We start from the raw sequence: 25,301 nt of genomic DNA, 5'->3' as shown, positions 1-25,301 counted from the left end.
AACCTTCGCACCAGGCAGGCAAGTCACCATACAGTTCTCCCAGTCATCACAAACCCAGCTATGTATGTTTCTAGCAGCTTTTTATCAAGACCAGGTGCTCATTAGTCAATTAGCTGCCAAGCAGACACCTAGGCAGTCAATTACTACAGGTAGGCCAAGATGGGCTTGTTCTCTCTCGCCCCCCCACGGCAGCGTTACATTTGGAACCAGCCCGTCCTGGCGGAGTCTGACCCAAGAGCCTCTGTCACATGAGGCGGGGGAGTCTTCTATGTGCAGAGCTCTGACCGCAGGACAGGGTCACGGTGTGTCATTCCGGTGCCACAAACAGCAACCCCATATGCCCATGAACCCCCTTCCTTCCCTGCCTGCCCACCTTCTGTAGGACAGCCCCTGTTACAGAGGGTTAAGCCCCTTGGTCCAAGGCTGAACTGGCAGATGGAGGGTTGTGGGCACGCAGCTCTCACCCCTCCTTCAGAGCTCTGGGGAGCCCAGGGGCATCTGATCAGAGGTAAGGCCCCACCCTTTGCCCTGGGAACCCCTCCATGACTCCTCTAGGACTGGGATGAACTAGGACCCATGCATATGCCTGTGGGGATCGCCAGAGCCTTTCACCTGAGCTGGGAGGCAAGAATGCTGAGATACTCCCCAGCCCAGGAGAGCAGGGCCTGGATAGTGCTCTTCCCTGCATGCAGCAAAGCCTGCTATGGGAGGTGCTGCAGGCCCTGACCCAGGGGCATTGCAGAGCTGGAGAGAGGCAGGGCTGGAGCTGCCCAGAGTACGGGCAGAGCTGTGTGTGTGTGGTATTCAGGGAGGATGAAGCTCTCCTGCCACCTGTCTGCGCTAGGCCTGGCTTTCCTGAGCTGTCGCTCAGTGACCTAAGAGCCAAACTTTCCATAACTGCCGAATGTACAGCAAAGAACAAGCCGTCTTTTGGCTGTAGGCAGCAGGAGAGTTGGCTGAGCAGGCTGGGAGCACAAGGCCACATTGCTGCACGGCAGGATGCACACTAGAGGGCGCTTCAACCTCAAATTCCCACAGTAGGAGAAGTGGGGAGGAGCTGAGCACATGTTGCTTTACTGAAGGAATCTCCTCTGCCATTGGGGAAGGGTCAGTGGGTGCCCCAGCTCACCAGGAAGGGCCAGCTCATACCATGTCCTGGCAGAGGGTGATGAAGGCAAAAGCTCCTCCTGCCAGACCAGAGTGTTCTCCATTCCCAGAGCAACCCTCCATGCTGGCAGCCGGTGCTTCTTGCCTCTGGTGTTAGGAGCTGCCCTGGTGGGGGCAGCCTATGCATGGCAGGGGTGGGACAGTTTGAATGTACCATATTTTGCACATGCACCATTCCGGCAGATACATCTGCTCTCTAAATGGTGATTGGCCCCTCCAGCTCTCTCCAAGCTCTTCACAGAGCAGGGACCTCTAGGCTGGTAGTACATAGCGCATACAGACAAATGTCTCCCTGAAGGCCCAGCAATCCCCCGCCTGGCAAGCTCTCCAGGCACCGTGTTCTGTCCCAGACAAGCTAGGGGCTGTAACGGTCAGTATTGTGGCCTGCGGAACTGTAACACATCTAACCCATTTTATCCTTTGGCTGCTGGGGGTTCTTTTCCTTTGGACCAGATTCTGCCAACAAGATGCAGAGCATTTGACTCCAGGAGTAGTGTAATAGAAATCAATGGGGCTCGCTGTGGAGTAAGATGCCACTCGAGAGGTGTGAGCATGTCGGGATCTGGCCCTTCATTCACCCTCTAATCCTGTTCTGGGGCTAGCCTGTCATGAGATTCTGTTCAGTTGTAAAGTGGCCTGGCATCTGAAGAGTTAACAGAAGGGCATTTGGGAACTAGAGGGGGCTCTAGCAATGGTAAGCAGCAGGCACAAACACAGGGCAAAGGGGCTAGTTTAACCCCTTAAATTCCCAGCACGGCACTATTCATCTGTAACCATCACAGCACTTTGCAAAGGTGAGAATCCCCATTGTATTGAAGGGGAAACTGAGGCACAAAGCAGCTACATGACTTTGCCTCACTTTGTGACCTTGGGAGAGAACTCAGATCTGTGACTCTCCAGCTGCCTAGCCCCTTGTCCCACGCACTGAGCCACCCTGCCTTACATCATTACTACCCATCAAGCCCGCTCAGCCTCTTCTCCCTTGAAACATGCAGGTTAGTGCGTCATTGCACTAAAAAAACCAACCCACCATTTCCCTTTAGCCAGGGCTGGTGCACCGATGTTTCACGCCCTAGGCAAAACTTCTACCTTGCCCCCAGCCCTGAGGCGCCCCCCCCCAAGGCGGCCCCCCCCCCCCCACATCAGCTCCCCAGCCTAGGGAGCTGTGTGGCAGCTCCTGACCCCAGCTCACCTCTGCTCTGTCCCCTCCCCGTGCCCTGCGGCAGCTCCCCACACACCCCCCTCCACCCTGAGGCACCTCCCCAGTGGCAGCTCCCCCCCACCCCAGCTCACCTCTGCTCTGCCCCCTCCCCTTGGAGATGGGCTGCCTTTTCGTGTGATGGGGAGAGTAGGACTGAGGCAAGGGGGAGGGGCACCCCGGTAGAGATAGGGGGAGTTGGTGGAATTCTGCAAAAGGCCCATTGTTTGTTTGGGGTTGGATCACTGAAGTGTTTCAGAGGTCTTTCTCAGCTCCCCCCGCCTCCCCTGTGATCTCAGGTGTGGATCCGGGCTGCAGCATGACCAGGCTGTGCTCCAGTCTGCTGTCCCCCACAGTTCCTACAAATTCCGCTCCACGGCCATCTACCAGTGGGGCTGAGCTGTCATCTGTAAGCCACTCCTGTGCTGCGGACTCATCACCTGCTGCTGCTTTCTGTGAGCGGGAGGCAGAAAACCAGGGTGAGTAATGGCCGGAATAGCAAAGCAAACCAGCTCAGTGCTGTCCTGGTCAGGGGGCTGCCCTCAGCCCACACACAGTCACATCCCAAGAGATGCTGTGGTGGATGGTTTGTGGCTCCAGCACCGCGCCAGGTCAGACTGGTTTCTATTGAAGGGGCATAAACAGCTGCGAGATGGGATTTGGAGTTAGGCCCTCACATACAAGGCTCCACTGATCCCCCAGGGAACGTGGCCTCCTGCTGGAGGTCAGTGGCACTGTCCATGGGACACCGCCCTGCTCTGGAGGGCGAGTGAGTGACTCAGTGCTGAGGCCAGGGATAAGAAGGGCAGGGAGGCAGGTGATGAGTCAGCCTTAGCGGGGGCATGCTAGGAGACATGGTGATTCATAGATTCCAAGGCCGGAAGGGTCAGTCTAGTCTGAGCCCTAGAGAACACAGGCCAGAGAACATCTCCAACACGTGCCTTGGAAGTGCTGAGGAGAGGAGGTAGCTAGATCTGACGTGAGCAGGGCCAGAAGGGGGCAGCTGGCTGTGATGCCCCAGGACACAGGATGTGAGCAAGCGAAAGCCCCCCATCATCTCAGTGGGTGGAGCACATTGGGCTAGTGTCCAGTCACTCTTCTGCTCTGTTAGGCTGTGCGGGGGTGGGTTGCCAACACTGTATTTCAGAAACTGTTTTCTTAGCATCCCTGCTCCACCCCTCCCCTGATATTGTTATTATCATAGTTATTAATACGAATACCAATAAGCAGGACTCACCTATACTCACCAGGGCTATTTCTTGCAGCTTTCTGCAGCGCTCAGCCACTCCCGATCTTCCTGTATAGAGATGAAGGCATAAGAGACGTCCCTTGTAAGGGGTTGTTGGCCGCCCTAGTGCAGGGGGATTATTCAACTGGAGCTGGGCAGCCTGCAGCTCCTGGCGAGCACCTCCCGCCCAGTGCAGCAAATCAGGGGCCACCCCACCCGAGCCCAGATCCCATCCCAGCAGCACCCTGGCAGGAGGAGTACCTGGTGCTCAGAGCAGGGGCCTGCCTCCTAACTTCCATTCCTGGGCTGCTAAGGACTCCCTGGGTAAGGGCAAGTCACCTGGAGCCTGCTTTGCAGTGGGGCGAGCCCCTGCAGCTCCCATGAACTCTGACAGATTTAGGGTGCTCAGCACCCATGGAAACCAGACCCCTTTCCCCTCTTGATTCCTATGTCAGCAAAATGGGGGAAAAGGCACTCGCACCCCAGGGAGGCTGGGAAGTTACTGCAGGTTTGAGATCCTCAGAGAGGAGGATCCAAAGAAGGAAAGACCGGTGAGCAGTAGGGACTGTTACAAAAGGCTGGGTGTGATGGCTGCCACCTCTGCTGGCACCAGGCACCTCCAGAGCTGAACGCACTAGTCTCTACTGCTTGCCCTGAAGCGCTACTCACAACCTCTACGGATCCAGCAGAGAGTAGGATGCATGACAAACACTGGCCAGTGGGTTCTATGCGTAACATGTGTAATCCCATGCTTGCTCAGAATGGTGCTCTGACCCCCCATAGTGATGGCTAGGACCCCTAGAGGAGGGGAGGGCAAACTACAGCCTTGTGGGCAAGCTACAGCCCACCAGCCATTTTAATCCTGCCCTCGAGCTCCAGCCGGGGAAAAAGGGTAAGGGGCCGCTTCACATGGCTCCCGGAAGCAGTGGCATGGCCCCACTTCAGCTCTTATGTGTAGCTCTGCACGCTGCCCCCGCCCCAAGCGCTGCCCCCTGAAGCTCCCATTGGCCAGGAACTGCGGCCAATGCGAGCTGCAGGGGCAGCGCCTCAGATGGGGCAGCACGCAGAGCCACTTGGCCACGCCTCCGCATAGGAGCTGGAGAGGGGACATGTTGCTGCTTCCGGGAGCTGCTTGAGGTAAGCACTGCCTGGAGCCTGCACTCCTGAGCCACCCTGCTTTCTCCAAACCCCTCAGTCCCAGCCCGGAGAGCCCTCCTACACCCCAAACTCCTCATCCCCAGCCGGAGCCCTCACCCCCTCTGCACCCAACCCTCCCACCCCATCCCAGAGCCCCCTCCCTCATCCTGAACTCCCATTTCTGGCCCCACCCCAGAGCCCATACCCCCAATCATAGCCTTTACCCCTTCCTGGCCTGCACCCCAACCCCAATTTTGTGAGCATTCATGCTCCACCATAGAATTTCTATTCTCAGATGTGGCCCTTGGGACAAAAAGTTTTCCCACCCCTGCCCTAGAGAATGATGAGCCTGCTACAGTCTTGGCTAACAGACATGTTTTTTTATAGCTCATGCATTTAGCTCCAGGGGTCGCAGGTTTGATCCCTGCTGCTGACGCCCATGTGTGGGTTGGCATTACACATAGTTCTGATGTCTGGACTCAGTTACCTTTAGAGGAAATTCCCACTGAAAGTTTCCAACAGGTTCCAGTTGGTCAGCTAAGTTTTGTGATAGAGCAATGGATCTATGGGGCTATTGGGGTTCCTGGTTCCGCTAACAGAGACCCACCGAAGGACCTTAATGGCACCTACTGGACTTTCCCTTGGGGTCTTCTTTCTCCCATATTTCAGAGTAACAGCCGTGTTAGTCTGTATCCGCAAAAAGAAGAACAGGAGTACTTGTGGCACCTTAGAGACTAACAAATTTATTAGAGCATAAGCTTTCGTGAACTACAGCCCACTTCTTCGGATGCATATAGAATGGAACATATATTGAGGAGATATATATACACATATACAGAGAGCATAAACAGGTGGGAGTTGTCTTACCAACTCTGAGAGGCCAATTAATTAAGAGANTTTTTTTTCTCTTAATTAATTGGCCTCTCAGAGTTGGTAAGACAACTCCCACCTGTTTATGCTCTCTGTATATGTGTATATATATCTCCTCAATATATGTTCCATTCTATATGCATCCGAAGAAGTGGGCTGTAGTCCACGAAAGCTTATGCTCTAATAAATTTGTTAGTCTCTAAGGTGCCACAAGTACTCCTGTTCTTCTTTCTCCCATATGTTTCCCCTCTAATCAGTTTTAGTTTGTACAGCCTCTGCCAGCTCCCTTCCCAGTCCCACTCCTGGTCTGTGCCCATCCCCATCCATTTAAGGGGTAGCTATTCCTCAGCCAGGGGTACTGTAATATACCTGGCAGTTTTAAAATTCATTGCTGGAACAATGGATAGATTTATTCCAAGAGTAACATGCCTTCTATATTCCTTGGTACAGATTCACTCCAAAGTCATCTGTCTATTTCATTCCATGTCCCTGGGATACTGCCTGTGTTATTAGCAAGGCTGAGGTCACAACAACAGGTGCCAACTGACCAGCAAGATGCCTTTAGGTTCTGTCCATTCCTCCATGTCTTGAACCCTGATCAAAGCTTCAGGCACCTGTTTGCTAGTGCACGCCCTAACTATCAACAGCTAGGACCACTATTGCTAACACACTGTGGGCAGGAAGTTTCTTTAATAACTCTCCTGGCTGAAACTGCTGAGAGACTGTACTAGAGTCTGGGTTTTATAAAATGGTTTAGGTGCAGCCTCAAACTGTGTTAGGTGGAAAATGTGTTTGAAACAGCACTGGTGAGAACATGGGCTTCATGATCAGGCCCCTTTCATCTCTTTGATCTTAATTAGTTAATGTTTGTAAAGTGCTTTGAAGATGGAGCGCTCTATGCGAATGTTAAGTGCTATTATTATTCAATCTATGCATGACCCACATGCCTGCTCCATAGCAAAGTACGTTGTGCAGGATGACAGCCCCAGCTGCTGCATGAGAGCTGCTCAGGGGAGAAATTGCTAAGCTGGTGGGGGCTGAGCTCCGGTTTAATTGCTCTAAATGAACTGCTTGGCTCTGCAACCAAGAATTAGCCACTTCCTGGAAAGATTCTGGTCCCGGGGAGAGGCAGCCTGCAAGGCCTTTGTCTGTGAAGAGGGGAACATGTCACTCAGCATGAGGATTAGCCAGCCGGAGTGACACCAGGAGGGCTGGTGATGCAGGTGCAGAGGATTCACTATCTTAGATCAAACCATTAGTCTGGTAAAAGCAGGATCACTGGGCAGCTAGCTAGGCGCATGCTTGGCTTTGTTCACCGTCCTGTGTGCAGGGGAAAGATGCTTTCCTGACCTCTGTGGAGAGGAGTTTATGGCTATAATTACTCTGATCTTATCATTGTTGTGACCAATATCACATGAACCAAGATCAAAGCTTCTTAGTACTCCATGCTGAACATGCCTAGTAAAGATCACTGCAGGCCCTGGGGAGCTCACAGGCTGAGTAGAGATAAGGCACAGAGAATCACAATTTGCCCGAGGTCACACAAGAAGTCTGGACAGAGCAGGAAATGAAATCTGGATTTCCTGAGGGCCATTCTAGTACCTTCACCTCAAGGCTAGCTCTTTTTCCAGCATGCCTGTATACGCATCTACTCAGACCTGATCTAGAAACAGCTAAACACTTTAAATGGGACATCTGGTGAACCAATCATAGCCACCCCTTGAAACACATCAGAGGAGGCGGCTTATGGCAGCACAGAAGGGGGGAGGGGGGGGGAGAACAATTATACAGATGTGGCTAAAAAAAAAAAAAAAAAAAAAAAGTGGGCCTATTCCCTTCTAGCTAGGGGTGTCTGGCATGTCTCTGTGCTGGGTCTAAAATGATTTGCTTTTTCCATTTGCTCTACAGAATGTTATTGTTTTCCTTCCAAGTAGCAGACAGGATGATCTTGATTCAAATCAGTGGCTGGGAGGGGAGCTGAGAGGTTGGTTATCAGCAGAACGTTTGTCGTCTTGCGATTAAGAGCAGGACCTCAAGGAAACCATTTTGAAGTACTTGGAGAAGAGGAAGGTGATCAGGAACAGTCAACATGGATTCATCAAGGGCAAGTCATGCCTGACCAACCTGATTGCCTTCTGTGACGAGATAACTGGTTATGGGGAAAGCAGTGGACGTGACAGATCTTGACTTTAGCAAAGCTTTTGATACAGTCTCCCACAGTATTCTTGCCAGCAAGTTAAAGAAGTATGGATTGGATAAATGAACTATAAGGTGGATAGAAAGCTGGCTAGATTGTTGGGCTCAACAGGTAGTGATCAATGGCTTGATGTCTAGTTGCCAGCCAGTATCAAGGAGAGTGCCCCAGGGGTCGGTTTTGTTCAACATCTTTATTAATGATCTGGAATGGATGATGGGATTAATTGCACCCTCAGCAAGTTCGTGGATGAAACTAAGGGGGGGGCAGGAGGTAGATATGCTGGAGGGTAGGGATAGGATACAGAGGGACTTGGACAAATTGGAGGATTTGGCCAAAAGAAGTATGGTGAGGTTCAACAAGGACAAGTGCAGAGTCCTGGATTTAGGATGGAAGAATCCCATGCACCGCTACAGGCTAGAGACTGACTAAGCAGCAGTTCTGCAGAAAAGGACCTGGGAGTAACAGTGGATGAGAAGCTGGATATGAGTCAGTGTGCCCTTGTTGCCAAGAAGGCTAATGGCATATTGGGCTGCATTAGTAGAAACATTGCCAGCAGATGGAGGGAAGTGATTATTCCCCTCTATTCAGAACTGGTGAGGCCACACCTGGAGTATTGCGTCCAGTTTTGGGCCCTCCACTACAGAAAGGATGTGGACAAATTGGAGAGAGTCCAGCAGAGAGCAACGAAAGTGATCAGGGGGCTGTGGCACGACTTATGAGGAAACTGAGCTTGTTTAGTCTGCAGAAGAGAAGAGTGAAGGGGGATTTGATAGCAGCCTTCAACTACCTGAAGGGGGGTTCCAAAGAAGATGGAGCTTGGCTGTTCTCAGTGGTGGCAAATGACAGAACAAGGAGCAATGGTCTCAAGTTGCAGTGGGGAAAGTCTAGGTTTGATATTAGGAAACATTATTTCACTAGGAGGGTGGTGAAGCACTGGAATAGGTTACCTAGGGAGGTGGTGGAATCTCAATCCTTAGAGGTTTTTAAGGCCTGGCTTGACAAAGCCCTGACTGGGATGATTTAGTTGGTGTTGGTCCTGCTTTGAACAGAGGATTGGACTAGATGACCTCCTGAGGTCTCTTCCAACCCTAATATTCTATGAAAGATGGTTTTGTGTGTGGGGCGGTGGGGGTGTCTTTGTGCTTCAAATTGCTTTAGTAGCTCCCTCAGGCAGGATCTGAGCATGGAGAGCATAAGGAAGGCTAGTGTGGTTTTACAAGCCCTTATCTTGTGTATATTTAAGTGCAGAGAATGTCTTCAGTGCCAAGCTGCCTTGCAATTTTGCCTGTCTATACAGAGGAACAGAAACAAGCATTTGATCTGCAGGGTGAAGCAAGTGTATGCGTTTGTTTCTGCTTCTGTTTAAGGTGCCTAGTCATTTGCCTGCTGTATGATGCTGCTCTTCTCTCATTCCCTAAATAGGAACAGTGCAGGATCAGATCCTTCTGCTGTTTGAGTTAATGTGAGTCAAGCATGGGCGGCACATGAAGTCCCTAGCCCTGCCCCTTCTGCCCGAGGCCCCTCCCCTTCTCCCCCACTCCTTCCATCCCCCTCTCCCGCCAGAGCCCTGAGCCCCCTACCGTGGCTGCCGGCTCCCCTGCCCCAGCTGACCCCAGCATTGGCCCCCGTCCTGGGCCGCAGGCCAGCCCGCCCTAGCCCTGGCCCACTTGGGGAAGAGGAGCAGCCTGCCTGGGCTGGGGCCACGGAGAAAGCAGGAGGGGACCTCGGAGCATGGGTAGGGCCACGGGTGGCAGTTTGGGGAGGCTCAGCCTCCCCTGGCCTGCAATACTCTTCGCCCATGCAGTCAGGCCATGGAAATCAGTGGTGCTGGGATTTGGAGTCAAGACACAAATTAGATGGGTTTTATCCTATGTATGAATCACATTGGTATCCGAGCTAAGCCCATCTCTGCAGCAATAAGGGGGTAATCTTGGTTTGGTTGGAACCAGTTTCCAGTGGTGTGGGCAGAAATTTGGGCCAGAGTCCCAATCCCAATGTCCCTAAGATACCAACGCTACAAGGGCTAAGCCTAGAGTCACTCAGTCAAAACAACCAGCTGCTCTTAGCCCAGGTATGGCAGCCTGTCTGTGTGTGCTCCTGGGGGGGTTGTGGCATTGCTCACCCTTACTTTGACCAGGATGGTCCTGAGGTTGAGGAAAAGGCATGGGCATGAGATGTGGGTTCAGTCCCTGGCTCTGCCACACACTCCCTGTGTGACCATGGGCAAGCTGTATAGTCTCTGTCATCTGTAACATTTCCATTGTCCATGTCTATTGTAAGCGCCTCAGGGCCAGGGTGATCTCTGGCTAAGTGTCTATATAGTGCCTAGCACAACAGGGCCCTGATCTTGTTTGGTTCTTACAGATGCGACTGCCATAGAAATAATAATAACAGATGCCCATCAGTGTTGCTTGGAGCAGGGGACTGCATAGTGGGATGGAGTGAAGGGGACTGACTGAACCAGAGAAATCAGGAGGTTCCTGACTTCTCAGCTACATGGGGGCCAAACAATTGTAGCTCTTAGTTCACATGGGCCTGGGCTACAAGCCTCACCCCAGCACAAGCGCTGCATGGGGATGCCCAAGTGCTGAAAGCACCGAGTCATCCAAGAAATGGTTGGTTGGCAGCGCCTCTTTTACCTAGGCAGACAGGCCCTTGGTGTCATAGCAGTGCTTGGCAGTAAATTAAAGAGAAAACTGTCAGATCTTGATTCAGCCTCTTGGTTTAAAGTCACTCATAAAAAACTTAACTGCTCTGTGCACTAAACCAGACGCAGATTAGAGCCGAGGGAGAGATCTCCTGCAAGCTTCGAGTGCAGGAGGAGGTCCCAGCATGGGAAAGCACATGCCCCCAGGGTGGAGTTAGGGGGAGGTAAAGAGAAACTCCCGCCTCCCCTTCTCCAGCAGGGTCCTCCTCCTCCCCTTTTCAGGCTACTTCCCTTAATTCAGGAATGTCTATGGACATCGCAGGCCTTGCAACAGTGCATAGAACAGTGAACATTTTGGCTAAGAAATGGCTGAAGGGCCAGGCAATGAGAATGATAAAGGAACCCTGATTTGCACAATACATGTGCTGGGAGCCATCTGTTTCATTATTCACTGGAATTTGGAGAACAGGCAGAGGTCACAAAAAAATGTTCTCAAAGCCTGAACATGTCAGCAGATTTTAACACCAGTGATGTTCCCAACCCTCCTGTGGCAAAGTGCATTATTAGTTATCGGCCATCCTCTTGCTTAAACTATTTCAGTCATCCAATTGGGGAGGGAAAAACAACACCATGCACATTAGGGGCGGTCATCAACTCACCGTCCTGCAGCATCCCCCGTGACATGGTGTTTCAGCAATTCTGCCTTGCTCTCGTCCCCAGGACTTCAGTGGTGAGCTTGTCCTCCAGCAGGTAACACTGTGATTCTATCCCATTATCTGTGTTCCAAAATAATGGCAATCAACACAACTTCTGGATTATCACAGGGGGAGGGATAGCTCAGTGGTTTGAGCATTGGCCTGCTAAACCCAGGGTTGTGAGTTCAATCACTGAGGGGGCCATTTAGGGATCTGGGGCAAAAATCTGTCTGGGGATAGAGGACTTCCTGAGATCCCTTCCAACCCTGATATTCTATGATTCTATCTTCAACTACTCCTCAGTCCCAGGCTTCTTCCAGGACACTGGCTAGTAGGTCCCTTGCAAAACCCCCAGATTAGATGAAATACAAATTAAGCAACTTTGACCCATCTCAGATTTGAGCCTTTCATCCATCTCACATTCCCTCCGTTCTTGACTCTTCTACTGAGCACTAACCCACAAGGCACCTTCCCTGGAACCTCACTCCTTTTTCAAGGCCCATCACAGCAGTTAATACTACTCCTATACATTTCTCCACAGCTCTTCCTCCAGCCAACTTCAGTCAGGTTCTTCCCATAGAGAAGGCACTCCTGAGTGTCTACCACCCAACTGCTCTCAGCTCCTTCCTTTTAACTCCTCCCTGAGCCTGACACACCCTCCAGGTGTAACAAGGTGCAGCTAATAGAGCTCTCAGGCCTTCTCAGGTGATGTGGGGTTTATATATCCCCCTAAGAGAGACCAACCACAGAATGTGAATAATGAATAGAAAATAGTTGGAATGAAGCATTTGTGGACAAAACACATGGCATGAAAATGATTGGTCCAAATTTTTCAGCTAATACTTACAAAGAGTAAGCTTTCAAATGAGTTAAAACCAAACACAGGTCTGCATTTGTAACAGATCCATTGCCATGTTCTCAGCTGGGGGAAATCCATGCAGTTTAACTGACATCAGAGCAATGCCAGTTTAAACTAGTTGAGGATCTGGCCCATTATTTGTAATGAATAGTTTGACCAGATCGGTCAGTCATTCCAAGAATGGTAGGGTGGGAAGGAGACATAAAAGGAAAGAGAGGACTTGTCTAGGGCTGGCTCAGGAAGGAATACCTAACTGCCTTTCATCTAATCTGTTATCTACAGTTATAGGCAGAGCTTGTACTACCACCTCTAGTTAAGATTGCCTTTATAAAAGACCTTCTTGTTGGCTGTTTGAAAACATTACCAAACTTCAGCTGTTTGGACTGAAATTTTCCATGTTGGGTGTCTGCCTCAAGATGAATTTTCTTTTCAAGGTTCAGCTAAGATGTTCCAGTCATTTCTAAGAACAAAATTAGAGGAAGAGGTGTTGTTTTGCCATGTTAAAAAAAGTCTTTCAGCTGTTTGGTTGAGAAGCTTGAGAGGGTGGGTCACCTTTTTGCCATCCCTGCAAAAATCTGCCCAAATTTGGGCAAATTATGAATCTTTTTTGAAAAAACTCTCTTTGCACATGCTATGTAGAGACTCGTCAGACTCTCTGAAGAGTCTGTCTGCATTGAGCATGCTCCAGCCCAGGGATACAGCTATTGAGTAGGTCTCTCCCTGCAGTTGCTGCTCCCAGGTGCTGGGGTATGCTGTGGCACAAGAACTGGGAAACTGTCTTTCCTGTGCTCTCAATGCTCCCCATGCAAAGTGTGTCTCTCTTCCCCCTTTTAGTGCTGATTCATAGAAAGGATGACAATCTATTACTGCTGCAGATTACGCCTGTAGCTGAACTGGCAGAGATCTGTTTGGTGGATCTAAAAGTGATCATGTGATGAACTGTCAGCATCATTCTACATGATGGAATTTGTTCAGTTTGCTTTTTTAAAAACCTAGGAAATTACACACATAAAACTATATTGAAAAGCCACAAGTAAGGTGGCAAAATCAAGCACTCAAAAATTAGGAAATGCCAGAATTAAGGTAGCCTGTGCAACCTTAATACTGTCCCCTTGTGTGTATGTATTATGCTAAAGTCTTTAATGATGTGATCAGATACTATTTTTTCCACGGGCTCCCTGCCTCATTCAGAGCACAGGATGGACTGTGAATGTATCAGAACTAGGTAGTGTAGGAGGCTGCAATCTGTAGGACTCCTGTTCCTTTGTTGCAGAAGTTGGAAGATGTTTAGTGACTGAGGCAGGAGACTGTAGGAAGAGAAAGGAGGGCCTCATGGTTAAGGAACTTGAATCATAGAAATGTAGGGTTGGAAGGGACCTCAACAGGTCATCAAGTCCAACCCCCTGCACTGAGGCAGGACCAAGTAACCCTAGACCATCCCTGACACGTGTTTGTCGAGCCTGTTCTTAAAAAACACCAATGACGGGGATTCCACAACCTCCCTTGGAAGCCTATTTCAGAGCTTAACTCCCCTTATGGCTAGAAAGATTTTCCTAATAGCTAACTTACATCTCTCTGGCTGCAGATTAAGCCCATTGCTTCTTGTCCTATCTTCAGGGGACATGGAGAACAATTGATCACTGGCCTCTTCATAATAGTCCTTAGCAGATGTGAAGATTATTAGGTCCCCGCCTCAGTTGTCTTCTATGAAGACTAAACATGTCCAGGTATTCAACCTTCCCTTATAGGTCAGGTTTAATAAACCTTGTTATCATTTTTGTTGCTCTCTTCTGGACTCTCTCCAATCAAGTATCGAGTTTCTTCAAGTGTGGCGCCCAGAACTGGACACAGTGCTGCAGCTGAGACCTCACCAGAGCTGAGCAGAGCAGGACAATTACTTCCCGGGTCTTACATACAACACTTCTGTTAATACACTGCAGAATATTAGCTGTTTTTGCAACTGCATCACATTGTTGTCTCATATCCAATTTGTGATACACTATAACACCCAGATCCTTTCCAGCAGTACTACTGTCCAGCAGGTTATTCCCCATTTTGCAGCTATGTGGTCAGGCTGGGTTTGCTTTAAATCAAATTAGTGATTTAAATCATGATTTAAATCACTAGTCAGGAAGACTCGATTTAATCATGGATTTCTATATAAAAGTGCATTCTTGTTGGTTGTTATAACCTTAATATATCTTCACATCTCAGAGATAGATATAGTTTTCATTTTTAGAAAGTACATACTATACATTTTTAAAGTGATTTATTTTGAAAACTTTTCAGATTAGTTTTACAGCTATATGAGAAAATGAATGATTGTTTGGCTGTTTCATTTACCAAAGGTAATTGACCATTTACCAAAGGATATTTATGAAGTCATTGGGAGGTGAACTATCTCCAATTCAACAGGTTAATCATTAATATATGGAGGATTTTCTTGCCATGCTGTATTAGGAGGAGAACATCACCAGACAGACATTTAAATTGTTTTATTTAACTAAAACAACAAAATTATGTATTTTGGATTTTTTTCTTCAACAGCAAACATAATATTTTAACAAAATATGCATATGAATTTTTGAATTTAGTTAAACATTCAAGTTTTTTAAAATCAGGGTTGTTTTTGTTAAAATTGTTTTTTACTAAAATAGATGAAATATTTAAAAAAACAAAACAAAAATTAAATCGACTATGTCAGCTAGGTCAACATGAGACACTTGAAATATTGGGGACAAAAGGGGCAGTGACGTTAAAGCCCTCTGCCCTAGGATGAATTCCATCAGGCCCTGCTGACTTGAATACATCTAACTTATCTAAATATTTTTAAACTGTTCTTTCCCTATTTTGGCTTGCATTCCTTGTCCCTTATGAATATTGTTTTGAGTATCTGGTCACCATAAACCTTTTTAGTGAAAACTAAAGCAAAATAAACATTAAACACCTCAGCCTTCTTAAAGTCATCAGTTATTAGTTCTCCTTCCCTGCTAAATGCAGGGCCTATACTGTCCTCAGTCTTTCTCTGGCTCCTAATGTATTTAAAGAACCTCTTCTTATTGTCGTTTTTGTCCCTTGCCAGCTGTAACTCACTTGGGGCCTTAGTCTTTCTGCTTTTGTCCCCAGGTGCTTGTGCTGTTCTTTGTACTCCTCCATAGCAATTCCTCCTTGTTTCCACTTTTTGTAGGGTTCCTTTCTGAATAACTGGCACCCCCAAATAACTTGAGTTCTGCCCCCCATCTCCTTTGAGCAGGAGACTGCACTGCCTGAGCTGCTCCTCCTGTTGGCCATTCGCAGCTGGGGTTGTGGCTCACTACATCTGTCCAGGGACAGGGGAGCTGAGCGACTCTGCCCACACCAATGGGTGTCTCCTGCAGAGACAGCCAAGCTCATCTCACCCATGCTCTTGAGTCCTACAAGAGAGTGACACCGCTCCAGCCAAAACAAATCCAGCCGCCCCCAGATTAACTCCACCCCGTGAGCCGAGGCGAGCCCGGGCCTTTGGCAGCCTATCCAGGCGTGTGTGACCTACATACTCAGACGTGTGAGGTGAGACGAAGGCGGCGGCGCAGGAGCGCTAGGACCCGGCTGGCTCGGCCCGCCGGAGGAGGAGCCGGGGCGCGGCGAGGAAGGAGGCCAGTGGCTGAGCTCTCCAGGCAGAGACGGGGGGGACGTACCCAGACATACACACGCACCGAGCCAGGACAAAGCGGGGAGCTGGCTGTGCGGCTGGGGCGCACGGATCCCCGCGGGGCTGCTGGCCCAGAGGCGAGGCGGCTCTGGCTGCTCGGGGACCGTCCCTCCAGGGGCCGGGGGGCGCCGCGATGGAGCGGAGAGGTGGCGGCGGCGGCCGGGCTGCGCGGCGGCTGCTGTCCGGGGACAAGCGAGGACCCCGCCCGGCGCCGGCAGCTGTAGCAGCCCGGGGCGCTCGCCGCGCCTGAGCCGCCCCCTCCATCCCTGGCCCGCCCCGCGCTGCGGACCCGACCCGGCGGTAGCCCCTGCCCGGGGCCATGAGGACCAGACCCCCCTAGCGGAAGCCAGGCGAGCGGCGGAGGGGGGATGTCCCAGCCCCAGCCCTCCCGCGAAGTCAGGCGAGGCGGAGACCGAGCCCCGTCCGGGGGCCCCCCAGGGGCACAGGGAGCGAGCCTCGCCCGGGCACACAGGGGCGATCGTCGGCGGGCGAGAAGAAGGGAAGGTGAACGTGTGTGAGGGAGCCGGGGGCTCGCCCCAGCCCCCACCCAGGTAAGGCCGGGCTCCGAGCCGCCCTGGGGCCCCGCAGATCTCCCCTTCGCGGCGTGGGTGCGGGTCCAGGTGGAGCCCAGCACAGCCGGACAATGCAGCGGCAGCCCCTCCCTCAGGGCCGCCGGGAGCCCCCAGCCCGGGCAGGGCCCTGCTAGGATAAGGAGGTCGCTGTGAGGCTGGAGACACCCCTCCCCCGGCCGATCTGTCTGTCCCCCATTGTGCAGCTACAGACGGATGCTCCGGGCGGAGGCAGGTGCAGGGAGGGCTGGGCTCCCCTTCCGCAGCTCGCTCCACTCCCCTGTTGTTCGTCTGAAGGCCCTTCCCTTTGTGTCTCTCCTGTGTGCAAAGCCTAGTCCCCCCTCCCCCCCTCAATCGCTCCCGGGGGGGCTGCATGCGCTCGGCGGTACCAGCCCCAACACAGCCATCCACAAGGGTCTGCATACACGCCCTAAATGCGCTAGATCGGGGCTTTGTATGGGGGGCGAAGCCTCCCCCCGATTGTCCTGCTCTGGACCCCCCCCCCGCCCCCTTTGCTACTGGCATGGAAATTGACATGGTGGGGAGTGGTGGTGAAACAGGGATCCAACCTCTTTTTTTTATCAATGGATGTCAATCTCGTCTAATCCTGATTCCCCCCTTCACCCCAGGTGTCCCTCCCCCTGCCCTGTAATGGGTACTAGAGTAAATACACAGCAGTATCGGATATGGCTTGGTTCTGGCTGTGGTTCTGTCAGGCCCTTTCTCTGTGAACACAGAGGGATGTAAGTGAGCTGGTAGCAGCACCAGGAGCAAATTCTATTGTCCCTCCACCCCAGAGCTCTCCCAGAGTTGGCACAACCTCAGCGATTGAATTGATCTCATTCCATAGTACCTGTATCCAGGGGCCAGTGCTTGAGGTGACAATTTCCCAGCAGTGTCAAGATCCTACATATTATGCACATCTGTCTCTCACAGCAGCCTTCCTCTTTGCCACCTGTACTTCCCCTATCAGTTTAGGGTCCTTCTAGCCAGTTCTTAGGTACTCTTTCCTCCCCTCCCTCCCCCCTTGTTGCCTTAAATCCTCACTCCTGTTCTAGGAGGGAAGCCTAGGGCTACTTATTTGATCCCTTGTTTACCTCCCTTCTGTGAATCGCTGAAACTTTCTGACAGATTGCTGCATGGATTTCAGGGCTTGGCTTTAGGCAGTATGGGGGCGGGGGAATGTGAAGAGCAGGAGGAGGGATTATATTTTGAAGTCCCCATATATCATGCGCTGCCTCCCCTGAGGCTTTCTAATGCTTTCAGAAGTGCTCCAATGTCATGGTGTTTGTGCTGTGAAACCCTCCTGGAAGAATCCTTTGCTATAGGCAACCCTGCTGGAAACACTGTCCCAAAGGTGGCCTGTCCTCTACCCCCAGGTAGATAAGTGCCGAGGTAGCAATCTCTCTTGGGGGAGGAGTGCCGATTTTCGGAAGGTGGTGTATCCCCTCCCTCCATAGGCACAGAGCAATATCTCCATCATTACACATCTTGAGAACTGGCCAGGGCTATTTTCTCCTGGCAAACAACATGCTGTAAATACTAGTTAATGGAGCCATTTAACGGTGGCGGTCCTTGTGAGCTGAGGAGATAATATCTTGTCCTGCTGACATCTCCTGATGTCATTGGCCTTAAGGGCGGGGGGGGGGGTTCACCTGCCCTTTGGGCCTCCCAGCACCTTCTATAAGCATGGCAGGATGATCACCTCCTGGGACATGTGTCGTAGAGCTAGACAGTTCTTGGTCTCCTCTAACTTGGCTCTTAGGCTCAGCCTTTCCAGGTGGCCCAGCTATTCTGTTGCTTGGGGTAGCTGGTTAGACAGGGAGCGCAGCTGGTGTGGCTGTGACGTGCATGGCCATTTATTTTCATTTCTGCCTGATGGGCCTGCTGTTGCTGGAGTCTTCTCTTCTGGCCTGGGTGTGCTGCTTATCATTCAGCTTTGCCTGTACCCTAGGGATGGCATCCCAGGTTGGGAGGGGACTAGAGCCCAGTTGCTTGATTGTGCTGTATTGTCAAGGAACCAAATGATCTCAGCAGGGATCAGTTCCTGCTGGTAGCTTATAGAAACTCTGAACCAGAGATGGAAACAGAGTGAGTCATGCTTGAAAGGAGTTGGAGCCTGAGTGGCAATGGAAATCCAGAAGTAAGGACTGGTGAAGAGTTTAGTGGGCTTTAGTTTTCCAAATGTGCCTTTTGAATAGTCACTGTGCAGCAGAGCCGCAAGGGAGAGCGTGGCTGTAATGGCTCCTGAGGACAGGAGAGTGATTTTGCTCTGGAGTGATTGATTGAGGGCTGTGAGTAGAGGTGACTCTGTTGACTTGACGAAATTGATTGCTGGGATAGAGCTGATGGATTGGGCTAGAAAAGGCAGGAAAAATAAAAAGAGAAAGGGAAGCAAGAGGCCATCTCCAGCAGTGAGATCGGAAGCTAGGTAGTGGTGGGCCAAGTGGCAGGCAGTGGAGGGGTGAGCTGCCCACCTGAACTGGACAAATAGAGGGGAGTGGCAGGAAAGGTGAGAGCTGATTGGGTTTTGTTTTTAATCTTCATTCTTAGTGGGATGCAGTGGAAAGAACCTGTCATTGAGCTAGAGTCTAGGGCTATGGCTACACTGGCGCTTTATAGTGCTGCAACTTTCTCGCTCAGGTGTGAAAAAACACCCCCCTGAGTGCAGCAAGTTACAGCGCTGTAAAGCGCCAGTGTAAACAGTGCCCCAGCGCTGGGAGCATGGCTCCCAGTGCTGTAAGCTAATTCCCTCGTGGAGGTGGAGTACCTGCAGCACTGGGAGAGCTCTCTCCGAACACTGGCATGCGACCACACTCGCTCTTCAAAGCGCTGCTGTGGGAGCGCTCCTGCGGCAGTGCTTTGGAGTGTCGAGTGTAGCCACAGCCTAGCTCAAGAATCAGCTATGCTTTAGGAAGGGTGAGCGTGACCCAGTTAAATACCCATTGACCACCTACTTACCATGTGGCCAAATTGTGTCTGCAGATGGTAGAAGCAACTCAAGGTGCCCTGAGGCCAGGGCTGCTGACCTACCAGATGGACAGCAGGGTGCATGATGTGCCTATATGGGGCTGGCTCCTCAGCTGCTATAAGTTGGCATAAGGCTTTTGTTCTGATTGCTATACTAGCTGAGAATCTGGTTCATGGCATCTAGAGACCTGCTGGAATGGGCCTGCCAATTACCTTTAGTTGAAGCCAGTGTTGGGATGGAAGGAGATCAAAGAAACATGAAGAGATGGGTCCAGGGAGCCACCATCTGGCATAGGCTGAGGAGGATAATAATTCCTCCTAGACTGAGCAAATCCCTCTGGGGGGAAGAGAAACAGTTTGTGCATTGGATGCATGTTGTTTTTACCAGGCGTAGAGAGAGCTGGGTGTGGGGTGATCAGAGGGGGGATGTTGGATCTCATGAGCTGTGTAGAGTCTCTTACAGAGACTTGAGACATTGGTGGGCACAGTAAATGGCAGCACTAGTGGTAGGCACTAGCAGGAGATGGCACCTGGGATCTGCCTATAGATGCTTAGAAACAAGGCTGAGGTTAGGGACTTTGGGCTCTGAGATTCTTCTAGTCCCACATGCAGGGGGATAGAAGAGCTGAAGTTTGTGGATGAGGGACCGAGTTTATTAGGCTGTGGGGAAAGGAGGGCTCTTAATCACTGCTGGCAATGACAGCAAAGAAGAGTTTGGAGGCTGTTTAAGAGGGTGGAGGGGAGGGGGAAAGCTGGCAGGTATAGAGACGCTCTCTAGTCAGACAATGGACATCATCTGCTGGGGATATCAGAGGTACAAGTTCCACTGCAGTATGTATCCAGTAGAATGGGCTAGGATTGCCCTGCGGAAGGGTAGGGTGAGGACAAGGAGGAATAATCCAATAAGGTATAACAAGAGTTTCAGGTAAAATGGGCTGTCCTGTTACAGATCACAGCTACTATCAGCTGCAGATCAGCGTGGGATGTTTGAGACATACCTGGGTGAGCTGGAAAGGCTGGGATTTGGGGAAGATCTCGACACCACTGGTATTTCCGTGGTGGGAAGGGAACAATTAGCGAGATGCTCTGACGAACTATACATGGGGGGAGCAAGGCGAATACCTATCATGGGGATACTCTTTACAGGTGGTGAAAGTGAGACATTGCCAGAGAAGATGGAAGAATTGAGGGCGGTGGGGTTGAAAGGAGACTAAAAGATGGAACAACTCAAATAATTAAGTTCCCATAAATCACCAGCACTGGAAGTCACTCTTCAGAGCATGCTAAAGAATGGAGAAATGAGCTAGTAACAAAGATTCGTAATTTATCATTAAAAAGTGCTGAGAAGCCGGAGGACTGGAAGGCAGCCAGTGCTGTGTCATCTCTGTAAAAAGGTGCCATGCTAAGGGTGTGTTTGGAAATAATAGGCCAGGGAAAACAGTAGAGAAAAACTATGGAAGAGAGAATTGCAAAGCATTGAAACGAGCGTAATAGTTTAGGGATGGCTTCCATAAGAAGAAAGCTGTTTGTCTCACCTGTTAGTACTGAATGATCAAACTAGTGGGTAGAGCAGAAATGGTGGAGATCAGTTATTTGCTCTTTCCAAAAGCTTCTGGGGAAGAGCCTCATAAGATGCTATTCAAGGTACCTGATAACCATACAGAGAATGGTGAAGCCCTGTCGCTGATTAAAAGCTGACATGAGACATGACGGGATCTCATTGGGGGGGGGGGGAACATTACATATGACTGCCCTAAGGGTCTGTACCAGGACCCGTGTTCGATATATTTATTAACCTAGAAAGGGGGGCTGGGTACTGAAGTGGAAAAATTTGCACCCAACACAGAGCACGACTGAGAGCTCACATACACCTGTGTAATTGCATTAACTACAAAGAAGTCACACCAGATTTACAGCGATGTATGAACTGAATCAGGCCCTATATGGTTTAACTTAGTTCAGCAGCATTACGAGGCAGGCGCTCCAGAAGAATCTGGAAAAATCAGGTGACATGAAATTCAGCGTAGAAAAATGCCAAAGTTGTGCCCATTGGAAGGAACATAGGAAAGTGCCCTGCTATCACAGGCAACCTGTGATTCCTGTCAAGGGATCGTTGAAACTACTCGTCCACTCCTTGAGGATCTGAATTGGTTGTAACTTCTACAGAGAATTATTTAGGCATCATTGTGGACAACACAATGAAGCTGCCTGCTCAATGTGCAGCAGCCATGAAAATGGAGAGGATTAGGTGTTAACATGACATAGGAAGAGGATGGAGAATGATGCAGAAAATGTTATAACATCATTACCTTGAACAGCATCACATTCAGATTTAGTTTTGTCTAGTGAGCCACGTGCATGCTCCTAGTTCTTCATCACATGAGAACAAAAGGCCACTGGAAATTAAAAGGCAGCGTACTTAAAATGGATGAAGAGAGCTGCTTTTTGAGGGGAAGTTGTGGAACTCCCTGCTGCAGGATATCACGGAGGTAAACAGGCTAACAAGATTAAGGAATGATTAGACCTTTATACAGGGTGAGAAAGATGGTCTTGGAATGAGACTCAGTCACTGGATAGCAATCTGATTTCCGTTTCTGGCTCTGCCACATGCTTCCTATGTGACCTTAGCCAATCGCTTAATATTTTGGTGGCTCAATTTCCCATTTGTAAAATGGGCATAATATTTCCCTACCTCCCAGGGGTTTTTTGAGGATATGAGTGACAGGAGCCATATATGCACCAAAGCAGATAGAATAAGAATAGCAAAGGTTGTGACAGTGGTTCTGAGGACTCTCAATCCAAATGCCTCATGACATCAGCTTGGGTTAGGAAGAAATATTGCCCTATGGGATATTGCGTCTGTAGATGCTCTCTTTGGGTAGTGATGGTTATACCTTCCTCTGATATTAGTGATATGGACCATTTGGCTGCCCCAGTGTGGCAATTCCTATGAATCGGCCCCTGTACAAATATTGAATCTCTGCTGAGATGCAGTCTAGTCATGTTATCTATATAACATGACCTGCCCTGGTGAGTTACTTTGCTGCCCACAGTACTGCTCATGACCAGCCAAGCTGGCAATTAGTATCCATGACATCTTACTGACCGGGCTTTCATGACACCATAATTATGAACTGAAGAGGTTTTTTCTCCTATGCTCCTAATCAGTTAATTAAGTACAATATCCATTGAATGCCTATGTTTTTCAGGGGCTATCCTGCAATATTTATGCTTATGGCTGTTTACACTACACACGTTCTGATCTTTGAGGGTCTATTATGTAGCTGTTAATTTTTGCTTTTGGGATAAATCCTATGGTACAAAAGCCTTATTGGAAATTGCTTATGCTGATTCTGAGTTACCAGAGGAAGCAGTGTAGAAAATGGTATTGGCAAATGACAGGTAGAGATCCTATAATCCATGAGCAGGAATTGAACCCAGATACAGTGGCCAGGGAGCTAGCCTAGAACTCAAGGTATGTGGGTTAAATACCCTGCTCTGCCACAGACTTCCTGTGTGACCTTGGGGAGGACACTTAATCTCTCTGTGACTCATCTGCTATCTATAAAATGATGGCACTTCCCTCCTCACAAGGGTGCTGTGAGCATAAATACATTTAAAAATCGTGAGGTGCTCAGGTACTATGGTAAGGGGCCAGATCTGTACAAGAGACAGCTGGCGTGGCCTACCCAGGGGTGGGTTAGAGCAGGATCTTTGAAATCAGGCTTGTGGTGGCCTCAGAGAGACCATATGGTAGGGAGTCAGTGAGAAACCAAGGGCCAAATATCCTGCTGGTTTAAATTGGTGGAGCTCCATTAACTCCCATCAAATTGTGAGAGATTACAGCAGCTGAGACTTTTGTCCCCAGGAATCTGTCAGCATGGAGATGGGGCTGGAAGATTGAAATCAACGTGCCTGTTGGATAAGGATTTAGGGACAGAGAGGGACAGTCTCGGGGGTTTGGTGGCAGGACATAGTGTGCTGAATCTGTCTTAACTCCCTCCAGGAATTGCTCTCATGTAATTTTTGCAGATTACTAGATTATTATTGTCTGTATTACAATATTGCCTCGAGGTCTGCATTGAGATCGGGGCCCTGTCATGTCAACTAATGTACAAACATTTAGGCTACGGCTATGCTTTCAGTGGCATGTAGAGTACATACTCTGCAAACTCAGCTAGCACAGGTGTAAAGAGCAGAGTGGAGGGTGAGGCATGGCTTAGGCCAGTTAAGCAGAGGCCCTGCTTGCCCGAAGCCAAGGATATATACCCCACATGGCTCTCTGCATGCCCAAGCAATGCTTCCCATGTCTACACTTCTATTTATAGCTACGTAGTGCCCCACTGTCTCAGCCTCTCCCTGCCATAGTGAAAGACTCCAGCAGTGGGGAAAGGCTCCGGCAGGTCCCTGCTGCTGGAGCCTTTCACTGCCGTGTGGACTCAGCCTGCCTTTCACTGCAGAGCATAGCTACCTGTCACCATGTGTAGGCAAGGCCTTATGGAGGGATGGTTCTTGCCCCAATGAGCTTGCAATCTAAATAGACAAGACAAAGGATAGGAGGGGGATATAGAGGCAGAGAAGTGATGTGACTTGCCCAAGGTCAGGCAGCAGGTCAGCAATCCCAGTACTCTAGTCACAGACCACACTGCTTCCCTGATAGATGCATATAGTCCCTTTCTTCCCCACATTGTAATTTGTGTTGTTTTTTTCAACAAAGCAATCAACACTAAAGGTTATAGCTGCAGCCGTGGAAAAAAGAGGATGAAAGAAAAACACAAAGCATTATACAAAGAACAGATATGCTGAGGTGAACTAGAGTGAAGGTTGCTGCTGAAAAGGAAGGTGGGGATGTGGTTTAACAAATGGAGTGGCCCAGCAGGACTCCTGGGCTCTGCTTCTGTTTCAGCTTGTGACTTTTATGAATGACTTTGCCACTCTGGGCCTCAGTTTCCCCATCTGAAAATTTAACCTAGCTATTGTGAGATTGAGTTAATTAATGTGTGTAATGAGCTGTCAGATGGAAGTTGCTAAGGAAGTGAAAAGTATAATTATTTATTTGTGGGGGGCGGGAAGGGAAACCCATATTTGTGGAGGGCTAAGTCAATTATCCATGTACAAACCTACCTAGCTACTGACTGCCCCTTAAGACAGAAAAGAGCCCAAGAATATCCATCAGTAAGAATATGAATATAACTAGTATTTACATGGAAAAATTAATAGAGCTGGTTGGGAAATTTTTCATCAAAATAGTTTTTTGATCAAAATAGTTTTTTGACCAAAAAATGCGTTTTTTGGTTTGAAATCAAAGCATTTAGAAAACTGTATTCATTTCAGTGAAATATTGTTTAGAAAACAAAACAAAACATTTTGATAATAGCAAAACTCCTGTTCCATCCTTTTTTGGAACATGACATTTTGATATTTTTTTTTTTGGTTACAAAACAAAATCAGGGTGTTTTTTTTTTTATATATATATATAAAAAGATTTTAAAAAGTTGAAATGTGTTGATCAACCTGAAATAAATTTTTTTCCCCAAAAATTTCAAAATTTCCTGCAAAACAAAATTCTGGGGAAAAAAAATATATTTCAGTTTGATCCACACACACACACACACATACATACATACAAGCAACATTTCCCCCAGGAACACTTTCCCTAAATTAGGGTTACCATTCGTCCGGATTTACCCGGACATGTCCTCCTTTTGTGTGCTAAAAATAGCGTCCGGGGGGAATTTGTAAAGCACTCACAATGTCCGGGATTTCCCCCTCCCCCGGCAGAGCGAGCGGCTGGGAGGGCTGCAGGAAAGTCCCGGGCTGGACTCCGGAGCAGCTTCCTCCTCCCACCCCCCCTCCCCGCATTCTGAGCCGGCCGGCAGCTCCTCCTCCTGCAGCCCGCTCCAGCAGCCCTGTGCAGGGCCAGGGACCGGGTTTTGTGTTGTGCAGGGGAGCTCAGCCATGTGTCCGGCTGGCACAGAGCCCAACACCCTGTTCTGAGCAGCAGGGTAAGGGGGGGCAGTAGAAGGGACAGGGAGGTTCTGGAGGGGGCAGTCAAGAAACGGGGGGGGGGGGC

At 49.6% G+C, this 25,301-nt stretch overlaps 1 protein-coding gene across 2 annotated transcripts in view; it reads left to right on the top strand.

The window, feature by feature from the left end:
• The window catches only part of SBK1 (SH3 domain binding kinase 1), an 85,593-nt gene that overhangs the window by 22,821 nt on the left and 37,471 nt on the right, over positions 1-25,301 (top strand). Inside the window, exon 1 of one of the 2 annotated variants that reach the window (XM_034784657.1) lies at positions 15,628-16,240. The exons of the other annotated variant lie outside the window; for it this stretch is intronic. The gene's annotated coding sequence lies outside the window, so the exon portion shown is untranslated. Of the gene's footprint in view, positions 1-15,627; positions 16,241-25,301 lie in introns of those variants that run through there. 2 annotated transcript variants of the gene reach the window in all.

Source organism: Trachemys scripta, chromosome 10 (genome assembly GCF_013100865.1).
Source record: "Trachemys scripta elegans isolate TJP31775 chromosome 10, CAS_Tse_1.0, whole genome shotgun sequence".
Taxonomy (NCBI): domain Eukaryota; kingdom Metazoa; phylum Chordata; order Testudines; family Emydidae; genus Trachemys; species Trachemys scripta.
This window is presented reverse-complemented; position numbering and strand designations above follow the sequence as displayed.